Source organism: Capra hircus, chromosome 3 (genome assembly GCF_001704415.2).
Source record: "Capra hircus breed San Clemente chromosome 3, ASM170441v1, whole genome shotgun sequence".
NCBI lineage: Eukaryota > Metazoa > Chordata > Mammalia > Artiodactyla > Bovidae > Capra > Capra hircus.
In genome coordinates this window covers 2,065,944-2,071,943 of record NC_030810.1, presented here as the reverse complement: position 1 = coordinate 2,071,943, position 6,000 = coordinate 2,065,944, and positions in this window count along the sequence as shown.

The window sequence follows — 6,000 nt, the reverse complement described above, 5'->3', positions numbered from 1 at the left end:
ATGTGCACCCGGCCCCATCCTGCCTGTGGCTCCCAGACGTGGTGGCCCAAACCCGCTGACTGCAGCAGCCAGCCGTCCACACCGGACATCTGGACACAGGGCCTGGAGGGTGAGGCGCCCCGTGTTAGTGTTCCCCTCTGGACAGACAGACCAGCACATCCGCGGATGACGCTTTGCTCCTGTCCAGGGGTTGACTCTCTTCCTGTAGGCCCCTTCCTGCCCCCATCCAGGCCAGCCTCTCTGCTGTGCCCCCCGGGTTCAGGCCAGCTTGTTGAAGCCCAGGTGCCCAGGTCCTGCTTTGGGGCTTCTGTGATCTGGCAGGGACACCTGGGCAGTGATGTGGTCACTGCTCTGAACAGAGTAGCTCCCCTGGTGGTCCTGGCCTGCAGGCAGCCCCATCACAGCCTGCAGTGGACCCTGCCCTGCGTATCCTTGGACTGGAGCCCACGTGCCTCCAGATGGGGGCCTGGTGTGCTCTGGCCGAATGGATGCAGGATGCACCGGGTTAGCGAGAGTTTAAGTCACAGGGATGGTTTGATGAGCCGAACTTGATTTTCATTTCTCACTGCAAGGCTGCTCCAGGCTCTTCCTTTTTCAAATAATCGTCTAAGTTGGTGCGGCGAACACCCTTCCGAACACCTGTGAGCCTTCCTAAGCACGTGCTCAGGCCTCACGCTCCCACCCAGCTCCCTGAGTCAGCATCGTAAGCCCACCCTCAGCCCCGCGTGCCCAGTCACTCAGTAGGGTCCCACTCTGCGACCCCAGAGACTATAGCCCACCAGGCTCCTCTGTCCACAGGATTTCCTAGGCAAGAATACTGGAGTGGGATTGCCATTTCCTTCTCCAACCCTTGACCCTAAGCTCTGGCTTTCAGGGCAGTCTTGAGAGGGGCACCTGGAGCAAAAGTTGAGGTGCAGAGAGGAAATCAGGTTCCCCTGGAGAAGTTTCTGTGGCGAGGACACATCCGAGCCAGGGGGGTTCAACTTATTGCAGAAAGCTGGATAGGAGCATAGCCTCTTCTTGCAAGTCCTGGCCATTAGGAGGCGGCCTGCAGGCTGGGCTAGGGATAGGCTGATGTCCCGCCAGGCCTGCCAGCCAAAGGAGAGGGCTGTATCCATGCCTTTTCATATTTTGTGACCTGGTGAAGCTGACCTGCCCCTGTTCTGCTCTGAATGAGGTGTTCTTAAGAGGGGGATGTCAGCAGGTGAGGACCAACAAGGGGTCGGTGTGGGAAGGACCAGAAGGAAGCCCTGAATGGTGGCGTCATTATCAGTGTCTGTGTGGCTGACACGTGTTGAGTGCACACGAGTCTGTTTTTATCTCCGAGGTAGGTTGCTATCACCTCTGTTTCAAAGATTGGACACTGAGACTCAGACAGGTTGTGTAATTTGCCCGGAACAGCACAGATGCTAAGGAGCAGAGTCAGAACTTGAGCCCAGGCAGGCCAATCCTAGAGCCTGGTACCTGCTATGCAGATGCTGGGGTGATGGCTCCAGAATCAGAAGGAGTCTGGTACAAGGAGGAAAGCGGGGACCCTGCGAGGAGGGCCAGAGCAGGGCGAAGCATCTCACAGCTGGGAAAGTGCTGTGGCCAGCCCCCTCGTTTCAGCTACATTGAAGAGGGGACTCTTGCTGGGTCACCTGGCAGTAGTGGCTGCGCCTGGCCAGCACCTGGGTCCCTGGAGCTCCACATGGCCCCCATGAGGCCCCCACACAGCGAGATCCCAGCTCCGCAGCCCAGGCTGCTTGGTGTCTGTCTGCTCACGAAAGCTGCAGAGTAGGCAGCCCCTGAGGTGTGATTAACTCCTGGAACGATTAAAACCATGAGCCATCCCAAGCGGTCGTGCTTTCCTCACGCGGGGCTTGCGCTCAGCGTGGCAAGTGGTTCCAGGGACAGTTCCCTGGCAGACACCTGCAAGGAGCCGGAGGAGCATTCATCCAGGCCAGACCTGTGTCCACTTCTGCTCCAGGGCATCAGAGGACTCCACCATCCGAAACCAGACTGCACACCCTGTCCAGCTTTTGTGGACTCGGCAGTGGGACCCAAGAGGGCATTTCTGGAGAATGTCCCAAAGGAGCCATCCAGCCAGGTGGAAGCCCAGGCCCCCACGGCCCATCCGCTGCCGACCTCCTTTGAGAACTTAGCAGTCAACACTTGGGGGTGTGGTGGGCTGGATGTGGGGGTGGGACTGGGAGTCTCTGTGATGTCACACAGATTTCTTTGCAAACCCCACCCTACCTGGGATTCTCAAAAGCAAGGGCAGAGATGACTTCATCCATGCCGTGGGTTGCACTGTGGCTCCCCACAAAAGACGTTTCTACACCGTAGTCCCTGGAACCTATAAATGTTGTCTTCTTTGGAAAAGGGTCTTCACAGAAGTAACTGAGGATCTTGAGATGAGAGTGTCCTCAAGTACCCGGCTGAGCCCTCAATCCAAGGACAACTGACCTCTTAGGAGAAAGAGGAGGTTTGGACAGAAGTGGGAAGACAGAGGCGTGAGTCGGGGGCCGTGGACCCCGGGCAGAGCAGGAAGCCACGTGGCTGTAGATTCTCCCCTGGATGCCTGAGGAGAGTGTGACCTTCCTGGATTTCCGATTTCTGGCCTCCAGAATGGTGAGGTGATAAACTTCTGCTGTTTTAAGCCAACAAGTTTGTGGGAATTTGTTGTAGCCGCTGCGGGAAGCTAATGCAATCCACATACTGGATGTTTATAAATACTGGATGTTTATAAATATTGCTTTATCTGCTACTGAAGTTATAGCATGCTTAGTGTCCTTTTGAAAACTTTTATCTTGAGACAATTGTAGGTTCACATGCAGTTTCAGGAGACAATGCAGAAAGCCCCCCTGCTTTCCCCTAAAGGTGACGGCCTGGGTGACTAGGGTATAGCATCATAGCCACCCCACTGACAAAACACCCAGTGATGCACGCTCACCAGTGTCTCGTACCCACAGCCCCACAAGTGTATTTCCTTTGATGAATTTAATCACACGCGTGAATCCCCTGGCGCAGGGAGACACGGGGCAGCCCTGTCACAGCCCCCCTGGGACTGTGAGGCTTCTGCAGCCTCCCAATTCCTCCTGCTCCCTAAGCTCCATCGCTACTAATCTGCTGTCTCTGTAATCTCATCATTGCAAGCAGGCTGAATACTATGTCGCCTTTCGAGACTGGCTTTCCCCCCTCGTCATAATTCCTTTTGAGCCCGCCCTGTGGCTGAGGGTACCAGGAATGTGCTGCTTTTCACTCCCAAGCAGTGTTCCATGGGGGCGTGGACCACTACTTTCTTTGTTTTTTTGGTGATATTTGTGACGATTCGGCTTTATCTTATTTTGGGAGGGGCGCTGATTGTTTATCCACTCACCCGTTGAAGGACACGTGGGCTATTTCCGGGGTTTGGCTATCGTGAGGAAAGCTGCTATGAACACCACGGGATTTTGTGTGAATATCTCATTTCTCTGGGGTAAATGCCCAGGAGTAGAGTTGCTGGGTTACCTGGTGATGGCGTGTCTACTTTGGTAAGAAACCGCATCCTCTCCCGTAGCTGCACATTCTGCGTCCCCACCAGCAGCACACAGGGTTCCTCTGCGTCCTCGCCCACGTTGGGGGTCATTCTCACTTTCGTCATTCTGGCGGACACTTGGGGAGTGAAGCCTCTCTGCAGCTGTACTCTGATTTGCTTTTGAAGAATGGCGCTCCCCCATTAGGCTGCCGGCCTTTTGGCGGGAGGAACTGTGGGTGGCTCGTTTTCCTGGCCATGGCGGCCGCTGCGTCCAGCTCAGATTATCCGGTGCTTGTGTTTAATGTCAGCGTTTAACGGTTCAACAGGGCCACACTGGAGGAGCCTGCAGGCCCCTCGGGCTCACTAGTAGGGTCTGTGTCCTGAGGATGTGCCCTGAGCCATTGCCACCAGCACCTGTGAAGCAAGTGACAGTAGGTAAGGCCGCGAGACCCGGGGTGGGAGGGGCAGGCAGGTGCCAGGTGCCCTGGGAACCATCTCAGCTTGTCCTCACAGGGGAGGCACAGATTAACTGAGTTGTGGCTTACGCACTTGAGCAGCTTTCAGTGAAGTCAATGAGAAAAAAATGCAGCTTCAGATGCTAAAACGTGGGGCGGTCACCCTGTGGGAACCAGAGCGCAGGGCAGGGCTGGCTGGACCCCCAAGCCCGTGCGCAGGCGCCGTGTCCTTGCTCTAGTCTTCATCCCGGGACTCGCCTGACTGCTCCCCTTAAGGGCGGATTTCCAGCCCACCGTTTGTCAGCTCCTCTTCTTTATGGACAGGTTTTAGGGCTACTCATTTCCTGAAATTTTAAGCTGCATCTGGACCTTTTGATATGTAGTCTTTAAATAATTTTTCAGCTCAACCTAGACAGCACATTAAAAAGCAGACACATTGCTTTGCCAACAAAGGTCCGTCTAGTCAAGGCTATGGTTTTTCCAGTGCTCATGTATGGATGCGAGAGTTGGACTGTGAAGAAAGCTGAGCGCCGAAGAATTGATGCTTTTGAACTGTGGTGTTGGAGAAGACTCTTGAGAGTCCCTTGGACTGCAAGGAGATCCAACCAGTTCATTCTAAAGGAGATCCGTCCTGGGTGTTCTTTGGAAGGAATGATGCTAAACTGAAACTCCAGTACTTTGGCCACCTCATGCGAAGAGTTGACTCATTGGAAAAGACCCTGATGCTGGGAGGGACTGGGGGCAGGAGGAGAAGGGGACCACAGAGGATGAGATGGTTGGATGGCATCTCTGACTCAATGGACATGAGTTTGAGCAAGCTCTGGGAGATGGTGATGGACAGGGAAGCCTGGCGTGCTGCAGTCCATGGGGTCACAAGGAGTGACTAAACTGAACTGAACTAAAGAATTTTTCAATAAAACAGTATTTTTAAAGCTTAATCTACATGTCTTGAATTATTTAGAAATGTGCTTATAAATTTCCAAAAAGTACATTGCTTTTATAATAGATTTCTAACTTAATTGAATTATGGTCAGAGAAAGTATTCTGTTTGAAACTGATATTTAAGAAGTCTTTGAAATTTGCCCTAGTATCCAGTCAAGTCTCATAAATAATGCATACCTACTTGAGAAGAGTATATATTTTCCAGTTGTTGGGTGGAGAGTCACTGGTGAATAATGGTAAAAGTTCAGTTCACCAGGAAGACAACGTTTCTAAACAAAATGGACCTGAACTTTTACCGTTATTCACCAGTGACTCTTTCATTTTCATAATATTTTAGCCTTCAGATCTATTTTTCCATGTCTGTGGCTAATATTGGTCTGATATATTTCTTTTGCAACTTTTTAAATTTACGAAAATCTTAAATACTTTTAGACAAACTGTAAGTGGATTGAAATTAAAAAGTCAAATCTGACCGCTTCTGAGCTGTTGAATTTTGTCCGTTTTGTTGGTAAATTTTGGATTGTTTTTCCCTCTTATTTTGTGGTTTCTCTTTCTCCTGCATTTCTCACGCTCTCTCCAGCCTCCTTTTGAATCAATTTCAAGTTTACAGTCCCCGTCCCCTCCTCTGTCTTGAACTCTACCAAGCTATAACCTCTTTTGTCCCTCTGGTGGTTACCCTTAGAATTTAACCTAACAAACTGAACTCGGAACCTGGACTCAGTGGAAACCTCTTCCCCTCTTCTAAACAATCCAAGAAACTTAACTATTTTGCATTTCATCGTGGGCTTCCCAGGTGATGCTAGTGATAGAGAACCTGCCTGCTAATGTAGGAGACGTAAGAGACACAGGTTCAATCAATGCGTCAGGAAGATCCCCTGGAGGAGGGTGTGGCAACTCACTCCAGTATTCTGGCCTGGAGAACCCCCATAGATAGAGGAACCTGGCGAGCTATGGTCCATAGTGTTGCAAGACTGAAGAGACTTAGTACGCACGCAGATTTAATTGTGTATTGCTGACAGTGTTATTGAGCTTCATGTTTTATTTCTGTCTCCCATCTAATTAGGATTTATTGTGATGATTTTAATGCCAGTGAGAATTTAGACT